General features: G+C 41.7%; 1 long non-coding RNA gene across 1 annotated transcript in view; it reads right to left on the minus strand.

Annotated features, from left to right (window-relative positions):
• Positions 1 to 3,134: 3,134 nt before the first annotated feature.
• LOC142831301 (uncharacterized) overlaps positions 3,135 to 21,863 on the minus strand; it is a 45,409-nt gene continuing 26,680 nt past the window's right edge. Inside the window, exon 3 of the long non-coding RNA XR_012907024.1 lies at positions 3,135 to 3,361. This is a non-coding gene — a long non-coding RNA (uncharacterized LOC142831301). The remainder of the gene's footprint in view (positions 3,362 to 21,863) is intronic.

Genomic DNA, 21,863 nt, shown 5'->3' on the forward strand with positions numbered 1-21,863 from the left:
GCCCTTCCCTTTGCATGTCATGGAAAACAGTCCTTTTCCCAGGACTCCCGGTTCTCTTGGCACAACCAACCTCTGACCTTGCTTTTAAGTTAGAAGAGGAAGCTGCATACCAAATTTGTTGGCCCTAGCTCTTACTGTTTAGGAGGAGTTCTTGAACAAACAGATTTGCAGACAGACACACAGACAGACTCTAAAACACATATAGCTATAGATGCAAAAAATACAAATGCCAGCCAAGGTCAAATTACTTATATTGAAAAAAATAGTTATTTACCCAGAAAATATGGTTCCAAAGGGTAAAATTCAAGGGAACAATATTACTCACATGCATAGGTATTTACAGGAGCAGGTTCTAAATGACAAAAAAACTACAGGATAGATACTTAGCTGCCTAAATCGGCATATCTCTATTAACATCAAAGAAACTATGTGGATTTTGTGGATTTATACTATCTTAGAATCTGGCTCAGCTTGCTCGAAACTGGCAGTTCTAAATTTCCAATTCTTCAAAAAAAAAAGAAAGACCTATCCCTTTTATAAACAACTAGATATGAAAATAGATCCTTGAAAGCTAGAGCAGAATGAGCTGGATGGTCTTGTGAAAGCTAGTTCTGAGAAATATTTGACTTAGAAGAGGCAAATATGTGCGCAGAATTCAGAAACTTCTTGATTCATGACGTGGCTAGAAAACTATTTCATCAAGATCAAGTATTTGGGAGTTCTGACATAAAGGTCACTCAAACACTATATAGGCAGCAAATCGAATAGAAATATATCAACGGTAAAAAAAAACAATTTTATCCATCATTATCAAGCATCTTTGAATTACAGCAGCAATGCTCATTCTGTGATGTCTAAATAATATTTTTCACCCACTTGTGACAGCAAAATGAACAGTCACTCAGTAAATTGCACAGCTCTCCATACTAGGGGTGCTTCTTTCTCACCAGATTTGATCAACAGTAAAATAATAAACAATGTTGAGACTAAAGTTACCATCCCTCACTGAACACCTCACTGAAATCAGTGTGAGGTGAAAGCACAGCTCCCAGAACTATTTTCATTACAAAACATCAGTGATCTACTTTCTCCTTTATGCAGTCTTTTAAAACTTCTGGACCCAGATGATAGGTAGTTTATATATGACTGCAGACAGAAGATACTGCACCAATTGCCAACCAAGTGAAGTATTACCAAGAGTGTCCTCAAAAACAACTATAATTCTGCTTGATGGGTCATCAATTGTTTAGGAACAGCTCAATAATTGTATTATTATTATTAAACAGTTGTACCTCTCCTTCTTGCTATCTAGATCTCCAATCTTCATTTCCTGACTGCAGAGTTAACAAAAAGATAAAAAAATATAAAGTAAGGAACTTACTGACATATAATGGAAAAGGGAAAGATAATTGATCTAAATGTATACATATGCTACAATAAAACAGGTAGTCTGTGTCTAGACTGCATCCCTTTTCCGTAAAAGGGATGCAAATTAGACACTTCGCAATTGCAAATGAAGCAGGGATTTAAATCCCCCCACACTTCATTTGCATAAACATGGCTGCCGCTTTTTCCCGGCTCTCAGCTTTGCCGGAAAAAAGTGCCAGTCTAGACGCTGATCTTTCAGAAAATAAAGTCTTTTCCTCTTAAAATAAGGAATAAGAGATCTTTCAGAAAAGGCTTTATTTTCTGAAAGATCCGCGTCTAGACTGGCGCTTTTTTCTGGCAAAGCTCCGAGCCGGAAAAAAGCGGCAGCCATGTTTATGCAAATGAAGCGGGGGGGATTTAAATCCCCGCTTCATTTGCAATTGCGATGTGTCTAATTTGCATCCCTTTTACGGAAAAGGGATGCAGTCTAGACACAGCTGTATACTGTTCTTTCTGATACAGTGTACTTTGATTTTAAGGAACAAGAAAAGGTGTGTCCATTGAGTGCAATGTGACCATTTAAACCTCAGCTTTGTATAGAGGGGAGGTGAATGATTTTTGGCATTGTTATTTAGACTTCTATTTCATGGGCTGGCATTAGATTTTATTTGCACTCAGGCAATGTCTAGACTGCAGGTTTCTTTTTGGAAGAACCTTTTTTTGGAAGAGATCTTCCGAAAAAATTTCTTCTAAAAGAGAGCATCAACACACAAAAGCACATCGAAAAAGTGATCTGCACACTCAGTGGACACTCTCTCACCTTTAAGCTGTGATTACTATGGAAGGAGTGGCCACCAAGGCACCTGTGCTTTTTCCTCTTTCCTCTTCTTTCGAAAAAACTCCCTCTTCCAATACACACCTTTTTCTGAAAGAACTCTTTTGGAAGAAGGCTTCTTCCTCATGGAATGAGGATTACCAACGCGGGAAAAACCCCTCTGTTCTTTCGATTTACTTTCAGAAGAATGCGACTGCAGTGTGGAAGTAACTCAGGTTTTGTCAGAAAAATGGCAGGTTTTGCAACAATACTCTGTAGTGTAGACATACTCTCAGGCTATGTCTAGACTGCAGGCTTCTTTCGGAAGAAGCTTTTCAAGAAGAGACCTTCCAAAAGAACTTCTTCTGAAAGAAAGCATCTACACAGCAAAAGCTTATCAAAAAAGCAATTTGCTTTTTCGAAAGATAGCGACCACACTGAATGGACACGATCTCGCATTGAAGCTGTGATTACTATGGATGGAGGGGCCACCAGGACACCTGTGCTTTTTCCTCTTTCCTCTTCCTTCGTCAGAACTCCCTCTTCCTCATCCACACACGCCTTTTTCTGAAAGAGCTCTTTCGGAAAAAAGCTTCTTCCTCGTAGAAAGAGGTTTACCAATGTTGGAAATGTTTACCTCTGTTCTTTTGAATTTTTTTTGAAAGAATGCAATTTCAGTGTGGATGTAACTGGAGGGTTTTCTTTTTGGAAAATGGCAGTTTTTCTGAAAACACTTTGCAGTGTTGACTTACCTTCTGTTGCAATCTTATTTGAAAACAGTCCCATTTAAAACAGAAACAGAAAATCCATATGTAAGCCCCCACATCTCCTATTTGCCAAGGTCTAAAAATCTCCTTGTGGGTTTTTACACCACTATGGAGGACTAGGCCTGAGGTTTCTAACTGTGCTTTGTGCCAGTGCATATTCACCTCAGACAAGAACCACTCAGATGAACAAAGGAGCAAAGTTTTATTCTGTAGGGAAACACGGAACAGGATTATAGTCCTGTGGCCTCTTCTCTCTTTGCATCCTGCTCCCAGCTTCAGAGCTAAATGTTCCTGCTGGGAGCAGGGGGTACTTCTTGGCAAGAACCAGGATGATCTCCCAACTTGAGACAGATTGTAGCCTGAAACTTCTTGTTCTCAGTGCTGCTGATGAAACTCAATGGGCTACTTAGGTCTGCACAGAAAGCAGAAAAATAGAACAAAAATGGGTTTTAATTGACCTTAGGTGAATCCTGGGATATTAGAAATGCCAGTTTCTATTAGCTAATTTTCTATGATAGGTGTAAACTCCCAAAGTGTGCAGTCAGTGGGTGAGGTGAAGGCTCCCAGAGCCTTCCAGAAGGAGCAATCGAAGCCTAAAGCTTACACTGTTGTAGACACAGGCAAGTTCTGAACAGCAAATAAGAAGATTAACCAGCTTTGGGCACTATTGGCACATACAGGAATTCTCCTTTGATCAGGACTTTGAATATAACAAAAAAATGAGCCACCAGTAAATCCATCCTCCTTGGAATCTCCAGCCATCAGACTGCCTATGAATACCATGTTAGCCTAGCTATACAACAGCACCAGAATTAGATCTCTTTGGTCATTCCCACCCTCCTATAACCATGCTCTATCTAACATCAAAGGATGTCTTTCTCCTTGTCCATGTGGTCCAATCCAAAGTCCACTAAAGTCCATGTGCAATCCACACAAACTTCTGAGTGTGATGCTCTGACCCCTGTAGTGGCACTAAGTTCACTTGGGGTATGTCTGCAGTACAAGGGTATGTTGAAGTAAGTCATTTCAGAATAATAGCTTCTGAAATAACTATTTTGAAATACCATGTTCACACTACAGGGAAGCCTTGAAATTAGTCCGAGGCAGGCTCCCCTAATATGGACACGATACCTCAATTTAGAGCCCCAGGAAGTACTGGTGAGTAATGACTTTGAATAGCCCTGGGGAGGAGCTATTTCAAAATAACAGTAGCGGAGCATCTACACTACTGCTATTTTGAAATAGCAATTCTGAAATAAGTGTTATTCTTTGTGAAATGAGGGTTTATTATTCCAGAATAAGAAGCCTGTTATTTTAAAATTATTTTGAAAAAATGGGCTTGCTGTGCAGATACTCACCTTGCTATTTCGAAACAACACTGTAGATGTGCCCTTAGAGCAGGGATGGGCAATAAGTTTGATGGGGGGGTCACTCCAAGAATTTGGAAAGTGGTTGAGGGCTGCATTTTTCTATGATATTAGTGGAGGAGGTGCGGGGGTGTCTGGGATGGAGGTTGGATGCAGAAGGGAGCTTGGAGTAAGGGAGGGACTTTGGGTGAAGGAGGCAGTTGTGACCTGGGGCACTGGATTAGGGTGCAATGGGTTGGAATATGACCTAGGGCAGGGAATTGGGGTACAGGAGGAGGTGCAGGGATTTGGGTTGTGAGCTAGGGCAGGAGGGGACTGTGATCTGGGCCAAGGGATTGGGGTGCTAGATCTGGGAGGGGATATGGATACAGGAAGAGGGCAAAAGATTTGGGTATGTGTAGTAGAAGATAGGAGGGGAGGCAGAGGGTTGGAGGGAGGACCTGGAGTGCCAGAGGCAGGATCTGGTCAGCATACTTATCAGCCAGCAGCCCATTCTTGAAACAGCCTCTCTGTCAGCCAGTGTTCCCTCTAAGCCCCATCCAGTCAGTCAGCTCCATGCACAGAGTCCTAAACCTGTGACTGGGAACACTGCTGCCTACCCCGCCCCCGCACAGGCTGTAGCCATGTGCTCTGGAACCCCTTGTGCTTCCTGGCTGCCTGTTATTGAAACAGGCAGCTCCCATTGACTAGTTTCTGGCTAGAAACCAGGCAATGGGATTGTGTAGGGGGTGGGAGCAGCTCCTAAAGCTTTCCCCCTCCCCTCCAGACTTTAAAGAAAAACCACCCTGCAGCTGAGTTTCAGAGTGGTGAGCAGGAGGGGTGAGGCAAGCTGGGAGCCTGCCTAGGGCTCCCTGCAGCATCTGTGGGTCAGATCCAGTGGCTTGGCAGGCTGGATTTGGCCTTTGGGCCATATTTTGCCCAGGGCTGCCTTAGAGATTAATGAGTCTGCTATAGCCTCAGCAAACCAGCAGCTGGCTTTTGGCTCACGCATTTAACTCCAGAAGCCCCAGGTGTAATCTTACCCTCCAATAACCTAGGTTTGTCGGTTTTACACATTAAGATCACTGACTGACTTCAATGGAATGTAGATTATGCCCATCTCCTGCAGATCTGCTTATTTCTGTAATCTGATTCCTAAAAGAAGGTTCCAAAAGGCCATGAGACCCATTGTGATTTCCCCTTGTTTTACCAGTATCAATATCCTCTCCCATGCCAGGTTTGCATCCTCAGCTCTGAAATTGGAAGATGAAGGGGACACACACACACCTGGTTTTCTTTTCACCCCTTGTTCCAACTGTAGCTGCTGAGAGATCTTTTATTTTGCAGATGTAACACTGCTACTTTCGGGCACAGTGCAAAATGTCTCCTTTTGTTTTGGCTAATGCTTATTATTAATGTATGTAACATGTGGTAGTGTATTATAAAGTCAATTAAATGTTAATGAACACATCTGCTCAACTTTGCTCGTATACTGATACATCAGGCTGCAAGCAAAAAATGTTACCCTTCAAGGTTTTTTTTTTTTCTCTTCCCCAAGGAGAAAGAGAGAGAAAGACGCTTTGTATCTGGACACTGGTTTGCTACAAAGATCTCTAAATTGACACTTGAAAAGAGTTAGATCAAAACAGATGACATGAAAGACACAACAGCTAAAACATTCCCTGCTAAGTCCAGAATATGAATTGCTATTTAAAGCATAAGTGACAGCCATCAGTAGAATGTGATGGGTAGCACAGCAGCATGTGGGAACAGCAGACTGAAGCAGACCCATGGACATGAATAGAAATACCTGCTATCTGTTAGGACCTGAGGTCATGCCCAGATTGTCAAGCTGCGGCATCATTCTCAGACATGCCCATGCGTCCAGGTTGTTCATGAAGAGTTGCTATTAAGGGAATAAGTACAGGAGAGAAGGCATGAAAAAGTGAGGATCACCCACCGTGGCAAAGGTAGCAAAACCACCAGTATGAAATAAAGGCTTTTAATGATTGGAAGTCTGTGAGCATGTGCCTATGAGGAAGGGTCTGAGATTCATGGGTTTGGCACAGTGTGAGGTTGGAAACACCCTCTCAGCTTCTCTACTGCCTGATTCCCAGAGGCAGGAATGGATGGGGTCAGTGGTGTCACTCGGATGTTTGGGTGGTGGCATTTGGTGAGGAAGTTGGAATGTTTTGGAGACTAATTAATAGGATTAAAAACCACAATTACTAGGATTACTCAGCCTCTGCAATTTAATAGCTTTTTTTCTTATCACGCCTGAGCTTATCCCATATGAGGTCCTGCATGTGTCTGTGTTTTAAATTTGTTATAGCCTTACACTGAGGCTTCACGCCCTCACGCCAGGCAGCAATCCTTTGAAATCCTAGCGCTTAATAATTTTACTCAAATGTTTCCTAGCTCCTCTGAATAAAAATGAATACATATGTGCGGTATATTTTTATTCCAGTGCCCTAAATCCACATGGATCTCTTGGATGAATTCTCCAAGTGTGGGTGGATGTGCAAGCGTGTGCACATGCACACACACACACTCAGTGTTTACTGAAGTAGAGCTTCTATTGAGCCCATAATGTCATGCTCCAAGGGCGGAATTTTGTCCTGCTCTTTAGCCAATTTCCAATCCATTAAAATGTTTTCTCTTCTCTATAACTGTTTAATCTGGAATAGTGATAGAAATGTAGCTGTGTTAGTCTGGTGTAGCTGAAACAAAACACAGGACAATGTAGCACTTTAAAGACTAACAAGATGGTTTATTAGATGATGAGCTTTCGTGGGCCAGACCCACTTCCTCAGATCAATAGTGGAAGAAAATAGTATATGGTTGTGACTATTTTCTTCCACTATTTGATCAGAGGAAGTGGATCTGGCCCACGAAAGCTCATCATCTAATAAACTATCTTGTTAGTCTTTAAAGTGCTACATAGTCCTGTATTTTGTTGGAAGGAACTAGGCATTCTGGAAAGCACAGCGCAAAACCCAGCCTGGAAAGCAAGTAAGTCTATCACAGTCTGAGACCTGACAAAAAGAAAAACTCCTGCAATGTCTTTCAAACTGTGTGAACACATAGTATTCTGTCTCTTGCCATCCCTCAAGGTACAGCTTGTTTTCCCTTACAAGTTCCTTAGTAAGCACAGAAGGAACACATGAGTCTCTGGAATACAGAGCACAGTGAAGATTAGGTCTTTAACAAGGCTCAAAAAAGATCTAGCTAGATTCATGGAGGTTAGGTCCATCAATGGCTATTAGCCAGGATGGGTAGGAATGGTGTCCCTAGCCTCTGTTTGTCTGTAAAGGGGTGACAGGAGAGGGATCACCTGAGGATTACCTGTTGTGTTCCCTCTCTCTGAGGCATCTGGTATGGGTCAGTGGGTTATATCGACTTTTGGTCTGACCCAGTATGGCCCTTCTTATGTTCTTACTCATGGAGGAAAATGTGAACATTGAGCATCAGCATTTCTGACTGAGAAGATCCTTGTGTTAGTGAGCAAGAAGCATACAGAAAGACAATAAGTTTACAAAGGAACACCTGAGATGCTGCTTAAGAACGTCTGCCATAAACTTTCAAATCAGCAAAATAGCCATACAACCTGGATTACCATTACCCCAGTTGGTACAACTGGGAGCAGCTAAGCATTATATTCAAGCATACATAGCAGGCTTACAAGTAACTTCGGCTAACCCTAGGGACTGGCATGTGTCTTCAGGATCAAATCTTTCTTCTTTGCCTTACTGTGCCATAGTATTTACTAGAGCTTATAGGATAGCAGAAAAACAAAAAAGGTTTGCCATGGTAAGTGAAAACACAAACAAGTATGTGTGGTAGAGCACACTGTGAGTATGAAATAGTGAAGACTGACATGATTTTGGGTAAGATATCCTGCCCTCCACAGTCAACTCCTTTCCCCAGATTATTTCCTATTTCCTGATAAAACAAGGACTCTCAAGAATAAAATCTCAGCCAACACTGTAGAAAATGAAGCATTCCGTTCAAGTGGTGCTGCACATGAGGGTGGGATTAAGAGCATATTCAGCCTTGTATACAAGAGAAGGAGGTAGGCAAAAAAAAATCGCCTTATTTACAGCTCCACCGTGTTTCCCTGCATTTGTTCTTGAAAAGTTTTCATTCCCGCAATGCGCATTTCAATGTGCTCCTAAAATACAATTGTGACAATAGATAAATCCATCTGGCAGATATGCGCTTACTACCGGAAAAAAGTCTAATGTACTATTGGCACTTTAAAGTTTTTCTTTTTTGACGTATATTAGATTATATTATATCACTATAAATAATGGCATCCTAAAATACAGTTATTGTTCTTCTCATGTGTATCTGATTGAAAAACCTAACTTGAAAATTGAGTTTTCTGGATTATTTGTAAGTAGATCCAAAGCAAATCAGCACCGCTTCATGCTTTTTGCCTACTGATAAATTGAATCGACTTGAGCAGAAGCACATTAAAATGTAACATGAGAGGACTATAGGAAAAGAGTGGCATGATAATTGCCACAGACACATTATATTGACCTGGCTATTAGTTTTTTATATCACTTACAAAACCGAAAACGAATATCATTAGGAAAAAAGCAGACTTATTTAGATACTACTATTATTTTGTACTTATCCAGAGCTTGACAAAGTTACATAATTTTATGCATTTGAAACTTACTATTTAGGTGATTAAAGTCAGAGGAAGGACAACAGAAAGAGACCCCAGGTTCCTAATAGGTTCCTAATAAATATCAGGATCAACATAAATCACTTGAACTTCATACCTAAAACATTTCCACCTTTACATTAATTAGATGTTTTCATCTCACCATGGGACAGATCCAAAGCTCACTGAAGTCAATTACAATGTTGAGTATTCTTTGAATCTGAGCCTATCTGCAGTTTGCATACTCATACAAAATGGGAAGCGAATGTCTAGTAAGGAATATTGCTGAAAGGGATCTTCGGGTCATAGTGGACCACAAGTTAAATATGAGTCAACAGTATGACACTGTTGCAAAAAAAGCAAACATGATTCTGGGATGCATTAACAGGAGCAGCTGTGGCCAACCCACAGCTCGTGAGCCGCATTCGTCTCTTGACCCCCAAAAGTGCAGCTCACGAAGCTACTCCTGTACCCCCCCATTGCTCCCGCCCCCAGCCAGCTCGCCTCCTCCCCCTAGCTTCCCTGTGCTTACCAAGTCGGAGCTGTGGGGATTTAAATATGGTGCCCAAGATGGCAGCCGTCTTAAAGAGGCAGACTCCTTTTATTTATTTTTTTAATTTACATTTTTTTGGTTTTGTTCCACAATTCTGTTCTGGGAGGCTTTTTTTCTTTTGCTTGATGATTCTGGTGTGGCTCTTTGCATTTTTTCCTCTGCTGTTTTGGCTCTCTTTGCTAAATGGGTTGGCTACCCCTGAACAAGAGTGTTATGAGAGACACAAGAAGTCATTCTTCTGCTGTTCTCTGTGCTGATTAGGCCTCAGTTGAAGTATCATGTCCAGTTCTGGGCACCATATTTCAAAAAAGATGTGGTGAAATTGAAGAGGGTCCAGAAAAGAGAAACAAAAATGATGAAAGGTCTAGAACATGACCTATGAGGGAAGACTGAAAGAATTGTGTTTTTTTAGTTTGGAAAGGAGAAGACTGAGAGGGGACATGATAGCAGCTTTAAGTATCTAAAAGGGAAGACGAAGGAAAAATATTCTCTTTAACCTCTGATGATAGGACAAGAAGCCATGAGCTTATATTGCAGCAAGGGTGGGTTAGGTTGGACATTAGAACAAACTTCCTAACTGTCAGGGTGGTTAAACACTAGAATAAATTGCCTAAGGCAGCTATGGAATCTCCATCACTGGAGATATTTAAGAGGAGATTATATAAATATCTATCAGACCTAATCTAGATGGTGCTTGGTCCTGCTGTGAGGGCAGGAGACTGGACTTGATGACCTCTCAAGATCCCTTCCAGTTCTAGTATTCTGATTCTATGCCTTATACTTTTAGGAATATACATGGGATACTGCAAAGACAAATATAACAATATTTACAATAGATAGTAGGATAGCAGAAAAAAAAAGATTTTCCAACTATTAAATTTAAAAATTTGATCAAATAATGTAATTAATAAGTTGCAGAAAAATACCAGTGAAATTACCCGAATAGCTTATTCACGCTATAGTTTTTAACAGCAGTATGTAAAGTTATCTCATAGACTCATAGACTTTAAGGTCAGAAGGGACCATTATGATCATCTAGTCTGACCCCCTGCACAGTGCAGGCCACAGAATCTCACCCACCCGTCCCAGAATAATCCTCTCACCTATATCTCAGATATTGAAGCTTTCAAATACTTTGAAGATCCCAAGATGCAGAGAATCCTCCAGCTGTGATCTGTACCCCATGCTACAGAGGAAGGCGAAAAACCTCCAGGGCCTCTGCCAATCTACCCTGGAGGAAAATTCCTTCCCGACCCCAAATATGGCGATCAGCTAAACCCTGAGCATGTGGGCTAGACTCATCAGCCAGACACCCAGAAAGTTCTCTATAGTAACTCCTATCATCCCTCCACTGACCTATTTCCCACTGATAATGAATGGTCAATTAGTTACCAAGATCATGTTATCTCATCAAACCATCCCCTTCATAAACCCATCTAGTTTAATCTTGAAACCAGATAGATCTTTTGCCCCCACTACTTCCCTTGGAAGGCCGTTCCAGAACCTCACTCCTCTAATGGTTAGAAACCTTCGTCTAATCTCAAGTCTAAACTTCCTACTAGCCATCTTATATCCATTTGTTCTTTTGTCCACATTGGTATTAAGCTTAAATAATTTTTCTCCTTCCCTGGTATTTATCCCTCTAATATATTTTAAAAGTGCAATCATGTCCCCCCTCAGCCTTCTTTTGGTTACGGTAAACAAGCCAAGCTCCTTGAGTCTCCTTTCATAAGACAGGTTTTCCATTCCTCGGATCATCCTAGTGGCCCTTCTTTGTACCTGTTCCAGTTTGAATTCATCCTTCTCAGGCAACTGGGAAGTATTTTCTTAATATAAACTGTATAGCTAGCTTGTTCTGAACATTAAAAATCATTAATATGTCAGGAACGTTTTTTTCCTTAACAAAACATCAAGTAAAATGCTATTGTTTGGATTCAAAGTACAGTATCAGAAAAATTTGAAGAGCTCTCTCTATAAAAGATGAGGAAATCAATTATATTGGGAAACTACCATTCTGAAAATGATACCTGTGAAAAATTACTTTAGCACCATCTGATACTGATTATTTGACAAACAGATGCATCTTTCCCCATTAGTACTTTATTTTGGGGCATATTGAAAGCATATGAAATATAGAGGTGCAGAAATCTGTCTGCCAGAATTTAAGTCTTGTGAAGTCTTTCAGAAAATGTGCACGCCCACTGCTATTCACCTGCTAGGCTCAAGATGAAAAACATTTTTTTTATGCTTTGATTTGTTTTAGAGTGTGCATTGAGACACAGAATGTGTAACTTCAGAACACGAAAGCAACATTACAAATCCACCTTCCAGGAATTCTCCCTTTCCCCAGGTCACATACCAAACCACTGCTGCCAATACTGGACTTTGGCAGTTGACTAGAACAATATGAATGATCGTGCTAGTGCTTCTATCAAGTGCTCTGCTGGCAGCCATTTTAAGATATTTTATGGCTGCAGAGTTCCAGGAGCTGGATAGATCAGCAGGAATGTGGAAGCTATTTCAGCTTATCCCTAAAACTAGCCTGTTAAATTAACCAATAAATTGCATGAGCTTTCTTGGCTAAAACCCACTTCATCAGATGAGTTGGAGTGGCAATAACAGAATCATATATATATATATATATACACACATACACACACACTTATGTAGCCAAATATTACTGTTACTGACCAGAAAGAGATAAGCGGGCCACTTTGCCACACATGCTTTCTCCAGAAAGTCACTTTAAATGTAGTGGGCATGAAACAAACAATGTCTGACAGCGATGTAACAGAGCCTCATCATGCTAAAACGTATCCTGTTTCATTAGACATCATCTACTTTCCACTGGGGTTTTGAACCATCCTATGAAATTCGGTAGTAGTGATTTAAGAGTGAGATGTTCAGAAATGCTTAGCATTGGCCTAATTCTGCCTACACTGAAGTCTACTGTAAAACTCCAGTTGACATCAATAGAAACAAAGTTAGCTTAATGCTGAGCATTTCCTCAAATCTGTCCCTTAGTTTTCTACTATGATTCAAAAAGACCTGCAGAAAGATTATTAGGATACTCACTAAATTCTAGAAGATCAAAGCCCAGAGCATAGATTGATGTAAATCCAACCTGTCTCTATTTAGGTATTTATGTGGCTTCTCCAACACCACATTATCTGAACACAAAAGCAATTAGTGTTTAAGAATTAATGTTTTTCTTGACAGGAGTGTTGTCATGGATACTAGGCCTATATATAATTTATTAGACAATATACACTAGTCACATAAATTTCGTGGATCCTAGAGTGATATATTTAGATATACATAGGAGAACCAGTAGATAGTGACATATATTTAACATATTTACATTCAGTTCAGCAGGTGATATTCCTGACTCAACAGCAGACAAATTTCGTTCAGTGGATGATGTCTGGAATGAATTAGGTTAATATAGCTATTTCAATAGGTGATTTTTCCCCACTTAGGCCGTGTCCAGACTCAGGGGTTTTTCGGGAAAAGTAGCCTTTTCCCGAAAAAACTTCCCCTGCGTCCAGACTCAAGCCGCGTTCTTTCGAAATTATTTTGAAAGAACGCGGCTTTTCTTTCGATGGCGGTAAACCTCAATTTACGAGGAAGAACGCCTTCTTTCGAAAGTTCCTCTTTCGAAAGAAGGCGTTCTTCAATGTAAATAGGCCGTCTTCGAAAGAGAGCATCCAGACTCGCTGGGTGCTTTCTTTCGAAAGAGGCTCTTTCGAAAGATGCTTTTGAAAGAGCCTCTTTCAAAAGAAGCCTGCAGTCTAGACATAGCCTTAGTGATTAATTATTTTTCAATGTCTAATTAATGCATTTGGATATGGAATTATCAAAGCCATCATTTAGCATATTTATTTTAGTGTCTGATGCTGTGTAAACTGCTGCATTAATGCATATTAAAATAAAACATATGATTCTATTATTCTGTTCACACATGATTTTGATTTTGGACTGAATGGTTCAGCCTTCCTTTCAACTTCAAACATTACTAATGCTAATCATATTAATTAATAGAAATCTAAGTGTATTGGACCTGATCCAATACTCAATAAAATTAATATGCACACTATTGACAATGTAAATGGCCCATTTTAGTAACATCAAGGCAAGAATTTTGTTTGTTAGTGTGACGGGGCGGTCCAATCCGGATTGGCCAAGGGAGGAGCAAACTGGCCTGCTGGGCTACGCAGGTCCCGCCTCCGCAGCGGTGCTGGGCATGCTCCAACTGCGGGCCAGGTATAAAGGCCAGGGAGACAGCTCAGTTGTGGGTGTCCTCTGGAGAGAGAGGAACTCCTGCCCAACCTCCAGAGCCACAGTCAGACCTGCTGACAGAGCAAGAGCCGCTGCATCAGCCACCGGAGCAACAGACACCGGGCCTGCCGCCTCCACTGCTACAGTCCCCGGGCCAAACGCGACCGCAATGCCGACCACAGTGGGCAGCACGCCCAGACACCATGGATGCCCCCGTCGCTGCTGCCCCAGACGTCGGGCCTGACAACGTCATGGCTGCCGCCAGCCCGGCACCTGCAGGTGGGGTCTCCGTAGACCAGGGGGCTGGGGTAGGAAGCAACCCGGGGGCAGGGAAACCCCCGGTGGGCTTGGCATGTTTTGAGGAGAACTCCCTGCCGAGCCAATGGTGGGAACCGCCCACCACTGATAGGGCCCTGGGTTGGGGCCCGGTGGAGAGGGAGGGCCCTGGCCCCCTATCCCCTCTTCCCAGAGCATGGGCTCAGGGCCTGTGTGTGCCATGGACTAGGCCTCAGGGCCTGCAGGTGTAAAGGCTCGACCCCAGGGCCAAACTGTGCGGGGTGGGGCACCCTGCCACCAGTGTGCCTTAATAAAGCTAGTTAAGCATGCACGCGCGCACACACACACACTTAATTACTTTTGGATATTATTCATGTACAAATACTTTATTTGCACCTTGTGTATGTATGTCAGAAATCATATTTTCCTAACCATACAAATGAGGCCAAGGTTTCTCAGGCATAGATGTTAATATTATATGTCTAGCAATCTGTCTTGTTTATCTTCATTATATAACTTTTACAATTGATCCATATATAGCTTGTGTGTGGTTGGTCCTGCCTGAGCACAGATGAAGTGACTAGACACTTCTAAAGGTTCCTTCTAGCCCCACATTTCTATGATTCTAAAAGGCAAGTGCAATTTTTATTGATAAATAATTTATTTTAGTTCTAACAGCACCAACATTTTATAGACAGAATAATGTAAAAATCTATTTATAAGATAATAGTCTGGTCCAAAGAAGCAATGATTTAAAAATAGAAAATTCCTTGTTAAAAACAGAATTTCCCACTTAAACAAAAATAAGTAAAATAACTTAAAATTAAGAATATTGGCCTAATTTTTTGTCTAGAGATTCTAGATATCGTTATTTCTCAGTGTGGGAAATAATTTAAAATCAAATGTATGGTACGCAGTGTTAGGGCTTTTAACGGTAGTATCAAAAAAGGCACAAATTATTACCCTCCGTGTCTTTCATCATATACAAAAGGAAAGACTGCAGAATAAAAATGGATCTGGGTTAAAAGCAATGCAAGGACGCTCTTTAAGCTGTAAATATTAATGGATAGAACAATCTAGTCATTATGTAGACAAGTTTTTTACATATAGTAGAGAGGACAGATGTCAGAAAAATGCCTTGAGTCCAAGTATTATATCTTAGTCATATTTTGCCAAGTTTTTGACAGTAGCCATTTTTAAGGCAAAGCATTGTGTATCAGGTGACAATTTGATTCCATATCATAAAAGAGGGAAACTGTAGGAATGAAAGTTTAGTTAACTTTTTTTTATTCTTTTAATTATTCTCTCCAGCCTCCAGTATTAAGTAATACTCTCAAAGTTAAGATTATTGTCAAACATGCAGACTCAAGTTTCACTTTCTTTGTTAAATTAAATGGTATTTTTTTATTCACTGCTCAACATATTATACTTGCCTTTATTTTTATAACCCCTGTCGCCCCATATTGCTTCATATTTTAGTCTGTCATTTGCAATATATCAGTGTTTCTCAACCTTTTTTTATAAAGTACCCCTTTAAAAAAAATTATAAGCACCCTCAGTACCTATAGTTTTCAGACACACAAATTGTTTTTTCTACCATTGCAACATACTTGTTTAAACAACTTAATTGCAGCTGGGCAGGTGATGAAACTTTGGGGTGTGAAAAGTACAAAAATAATAAAGCGCTGTAAAACTTAAAACAAAAATTCAGTCTTCTCCAAATTTCAGTTATGTTGACTGACGTACCCCCCAGACTTCTCTCAAGTACCCTTCAGGATACTCGTACCACTGGTTGAGAAACATTGCAATATATTATAAAGAACAATGTCAAATGTAATTAAATCTTGGTAGCTACTTACCTTTTCATTAGGTCTCTCAACCTTCTATTCCCTAACTAAAATGCCCTTTTCAAAGAATAGTTTGCTGTATTTTAACTGAACTTTAGAAAACAAGATGTTGCATGATTTGTACTTTATGCTGAAGATGATCAGCAGTCCTAATTAATGTAACTCCCCTCGAGCATCTACAGATTCAAAAGGCTGGACAACATCTTTGTCCAATTCTGCACATAAATCATAGGATGATTTCTGGGTCATATTCCGCCTCATCGAATAGTTCTCCTATAATACTTTATACAAGCACATTCCTAGAAGAAGGGGATGGCTTAGTAAATATATAGAATGCCTGTTATGGTGGCTCATATGAGTTTTCTGATGATACTGTGGCATGCAGAATTTTTAGCTCTTTTTCGCTCTCGGAGCATTATAGTGAGGATAATCCATAACAGCTAATGCCTATGCAGACTTCACTGATTATTCACGCTCATGGAGACATATAGCAAACTTGTGATCAAGTTTTTTCCTTATTTTCATTTGTGGACTTTTGACCAGTGTGTCGATCAGCTCAGATTTCTGATGCTATAGATCAGAGGTGGGCAATAATGTTTGGTGGCGGGGGGAGGGGGGGAGCCACTCCAAGATTTTGGAAAGTGGCCAAAGGCTGAACTTTTCTGTGGAAGAGATGTGGGGTCTAGGATGGAGGTTGGGTGCAGAAGGGCACATAGGGTAAGGGACTGGGGTTCAGGAGAGTTTGGGTGAAGAAGGGGGTTGTGTCCTGGATCAGGAAATGGGGGTGTAGAGTCATGGAGGGAGTGGGGGTGCAGGAGAGGATTCTGGGGCGAGGAGTGAATGAGGGGGTGCAGAGTCTGGGAGGGAATTGTGACCTGAGGTTGGGGGGGTGCAGAGGGTTTGGAAGGTGACGCAGGGGAGGGAGTTGGGGTGCAGGAGGGGCAGGGCTGCCAGAATCAGGCTCTGGCTGGGAGGCACTTACCTAAGCATCTCCTGCCCAGAAGCAGCCCAAAGGCAGGCTAAGCTCTCTGCCTGCACCTTCAGAGCACTGAAAAGGCAGCCTGCTCCCTCCACGTGGCTCTCAGCTCTGGGAGTGGGGAGAGGCTTGTGCCGCCCCCATCCCCCAGGCCAATCTCTCAGTTCCCATTGGCTGGCTGTTTCTGGCCAATAGGAGCTGAGGATTGGGCTGGGGGTGGGGAGAGATCATGTGAAGCCTTCCCCTCCCTCTGGAGTAGAGAGTCACATGGAGCAGCCCGGCATTTCAAACAGGGGCTGCTGCATGCCTGAGGGTACCGGGAGGGGTGTTTGTGGGCCAGATCTGGTGGCTTGGTGGGCCACATCTGGCCTACGAGAGGTATCTTGCCCACCCCTGCTATAGATACTGAACAGTTGTATTTAAAGTTGGACACCAGACACATTCTCTTTGCAAGTCCCAAAGCTCTACTACAGTGGTTCTCAAACTTTAGCAACCCAGGACCACATTTTGATTTAACATTTTTGGGGACCCTCACGCTCTGTCCCTTCACTGAGGTCCCACCCTCCCTTCATCCATCCCCCCTTCTTCTGATGCTTGCTCTCTCCTACCACCACTCACATTCACTCGAGTAGGGTAGGGGTTGCAGGCACTGGGGTGGAGCCATGGGTGATGGGTTTGGGGATCAGGTTCTGGTCTGGGGCGGAGAGTTAAGGTGGGGCGTGGGGTGAGATTTAGGCTCCAGAAGGGAGTTTGGATGTGGAAGGAGACTCTGGATTAGGGCATGGGAGGGGGTGCGGGTGGGAGCTTTGGGTGCTGGCAGCACTTACTGTGGCTTCAGGATGTGGCCGTCAGGTCCTTGCAGTCTCTAGATTCCTTGGCAGCCAGTGAGGCTCTGTGCACTACCTTGGCACCAGCAGGTTCCACATCTGCAGTTCCCATTGATTATGGTTCCCTGTCAAAGGGAGCTGTGGAGTGGCACTCAGGTGGAAGTAGCATGCAGAGCCTTCCTGTTTGCCCATGGGCCTAGGAGATGCAGGGATCTGGCAGCCAGAGATGTGTGCAACCAGGATAAGGAAGCCTGCTTTAACCCCATGCCACAGAACCCAGAAGTCACTGGGAGAGAGGAGGAGGAGTTGATTAACAGGGCCTGTAGACCTCCAGAGTTCCCTCACATACTCCAGCTTGAGAAATGCTACTCTAACATATTCCCAGAGCAAGGCAGGAGCTAGAGAACAAAATGTGACTTCACCATTGTGACTTAAGGCAGCACAGTTATGTCTTGCTCATTACTAGGGGTTGAGATTAAACTCTTGACCTAGGCATTAGGCCTCATTCCAACAAGGCGCAGTAGCATTCAAAGTCAATGGGACTACTTGTGTGATTAAAGTTAAGCCTGTGGTGAAGCAGTATGCTGGATCGAGGGCTTATATCAGTGTGAGTCCAGAATGAATCTCTAGTTCAGTTGGTGTATTTTTTTTCTACAGCAGGCTTTCTGTGAGGAATCCATCAGATTCCGACAGTCAGATGTATTTCATGCTGCTGTTCAAAGAGCCACACGTTGGGTTGAAATGTAAGGGTAAACTAGAGGATTTCATTTGAAAATATTTTAGATTGCAAAAAATAATTCAGAAATCATCTCTGGGCTTCATATCTTTGTTTTTGATGCAAAGATCTTATTGTATTGCAATCTACTCTATTTTCTAGAAAATAATTGTTCTTCTTAAATATGGAACAATGTTTGGTTTTATACTCTACAGAGCTAACAACAGTGGTTAATAACAACAGTGAGGTTTACTATCATTGTCTGAAATATTTCCATTGTAAATTACACTTGAAATATATTTTAGTGTGTTTGTTTTCAGCTCATGCAGCTTTTTTTTTTCATTATGTTTATTTTCAGGTGTAAATGTAGCTAGAGCAGCTTGCAATAAAGAATGTGAGCTAGATCCTGAACTGCTGTAAATCAGCAAATTCCAGTAACATCAAGGGAGGGGCCATTTTAACAGGTAGGTTTCAGTACTGGACCATGTTGGCGATAACCTTTTTTTTTTTTTTTTTAAACATTAAAGCCACCTGCTGAAGCTTGACTGTTTTCTCAGGCTATTACTGGAAGCATGATCTGGGAGTACATTTCTGTTCTGTTATGCCTCCTAAAATAGCCTGCTTTGCTCAGGTTCTATTACATTTTGAATTTTGATTCATCGTTTGAATCTGTCCATATACCTAGTGATTTAGGCCCAGATTCACTAAAGCATTAGGAATGTGTGAAAGTGATTAAGAGAAACAAGGTGGGTGGGTAAAATGTTGTATTGGACAATCTTCTGATGAGTTCACACAGATCTCTTCTTCAGGTCTCCTCTGCTCTGTATAGATGTGAAAACTTGTCTTTTTCATTAACAAAAGTTGCTTCAATGAAAGATATTACCTCACCAGTTCTATTTCCTTAACAGAAGTTGCACCAATAAAAGATATAACCTCACTTGTCTTATCTCTCTAAAATCCTGTGACTAGAAGAAGTTCAAATCTGTTCGTCCTTATACAATTGCCATTCACACTGATGGGACTGTTGCTTGAGTAAGAGTCCAAAATGTGGCTGGTAGTGAAGTCGAAATACAAACAAATACTGTCACGTCCATTTGTGAAAAGTTATATCCTAAATGACACAAACTCCTGTTGGGCTGATTTCCACTTCCTATCTTCATTTAATGCAATGTTAGTGCCTTTGCTAAATTGCTCTTCATTTGACTGCCTGTGCGTAAGAGCTCATTGTCACCGGATCTATTTGAATGCTAATTTTTAATACTGATCGCTATGAGTGCAGGTTGTACTATCCACTGCATAGCAAGTAAACTCTGTTGATTAATAGAGTTGCTACACACATAATCCGCAAGAGGCAAATTACATGGATTTACAAGCAAATTACCTGACTATTCCAATGTAACTATTGCATACGTTGTTCAAGAAGAAAACGATATTAATCGCAATTATGTAATACAGTAATAGCTTTGTATGGAAAATACTGTATCATCATCCAGGCTAAGGATGATAGTCTTGGCTTAGGTACTGGGTCATTTTAGTGGAATTATATTCCTATTGGTATCCTATTGGTATCCTATCCTATTATATTCCTATTGGTATCCTATTGGTATTCTTTACAGATTCCAGTATTTCTTAAATCAAAAAGAACTTTATTGAATTCTGTGGAGGCCAAGAGTCTCTGTCACTTCTTTTCTGAATTACAGCCTCATGGACCAGAGTAGGGGGTTGATTTTGGTCGAGGTGAAATGGACATGAAGGGTGTCACTGGTGTGAGCCTCTAGAATTTACGAATATTTGGAATCAATTACAATTTCACAAAGGGGGCAGGGGCGAGATCTGGCTATATTGTGGTGTATAAGAAGTGTGGCAGATAGGACAAGCAGGTGCATCAACTGAGACTAGAATTGGGAATAAAGGGAAATGAAGATCTGAAGGTGAAATAATCTGCAGGCCAATATGATCCTCCTTCTACAGATACTCCTGTACCACTGTGGAAGGCACAGATATTGTCACTGTCCTCTCCTAAAACCAGGCCCTAGGAGGATCCATGAATGAGGAGGGGTCTAGGTTTGTGAGATGGCCTGCACGTTGTCCTCACACCATCCCCACAGGGAATCTGCAGGAAATCTAATGCAGCCTCTCCCTTGAAGGGCAGATCCATGGTTGTCCATGAGCTATGTAGTGAGATGAGGGTCTCCAATAGAAAATCAGCAGCCTGAATCCTAATGAGCTAGGCTTTTGCTCAGTGAAGCTGCAAGCAGGAAAGAGGCATGGCCAACAAGGAATAGTACAAGCAGGGTCAAGCATAAAGAACATGAAAAGGTGCTGGGCAAAGACTGTAAAATACATTCCAGAGGGGTCGTAACAGAACACCTCATTAAGAAACACCTGGGTACCAACCGCCTCCCCACAAACATACATATCGACCCAGGTTCAGGATCAGGCTAAATTGACAGCATGATGAATAATACTGATAATAACAGGCTACGTCTATACTACAAGGTTTTTGAGCAAAAACTCATGGCACGTCCACACCTCAAGTGCGTTTTTGTGCAAGTAAATTTATAGTAAATCAAAAGAACAGAAGGTTTTTTTCAGTGTAGGTATTTCTCTTTCTATGAGGAATAACTCCTTTTTGCACAAGAATTCTTGCACAGAAAGGTGTATGTGGATGGGCAACATGTTTTTTTTGCACAAAAAGAGCCAATTGAAAAAAGCACAGGTGCTCTGGTGGCTATTCTGAGAATAGCAATCAGAGCTTTCTTTCGAGAGAGTGTCCATGCAGTCTGGATGCTCTGTTGCGCAAAAGCACATTGCTTTTTTGATGCACTTTTGCAGTGTGGACGCACTCTTGTGCAAGAAGTTTTTGTGGAAGATCTCTTCCGCAAAAAGCTTCTTGCTCAAGAAGCCTGAAGTGTAGAAGTAGCCAAAATGGAAACCCCCTTTTCTGCGCAGTAAGGGGTGGTAACTAAGTAGCAGACAGTGGCAATCTGATACATCAGCAGTGATGTGCAACTTGTATAGATGTATGTATAAAAGTGCACCCCAAAGGGTGGTCATTGGTTGACCATGGAGGACAATGCTGAATCCATAGTATTGATTGGGTATTAGTACATTGTCACAGCGTACATAGATGTATTGGCACAGTGGTGAGTCTGTTCACTGACAACTATTATTGTGCCTCATTTGGCAACAAACCTGATCCGTTGCTTTTGATCCTTGACTGATTAGTAGTCTCTGGGGACTCTCTCGGAGTCTGTCATGTTGACTAATTGTGCACGGTTAACTCATTAGACAGGGGAGCACACCCACCAGCAGCTGAAAGTTTATCATCATTTAAAGAGCAGAAGACCTGTCAGGAATCCATCGGGATGCCTGACTGACAACAAGATGCAGAGCCCCGGCAGTGGAACTCCATTTAAGA

The sequence above is a fragment of the Pelodiscus sinensis genome, chromosome 13 (genome assembly GCF_049634645.1).
Source record: "Pelodiscus sinensis isolate JC-2024 chromosome 13, ASM4963464v1, whole genome shotgun sequence".
NCBI lineage: Eukaryota > Metazoa > Chordata > Testudines > Trionychidae > Pelodiscus > Pelodiscus sinensis.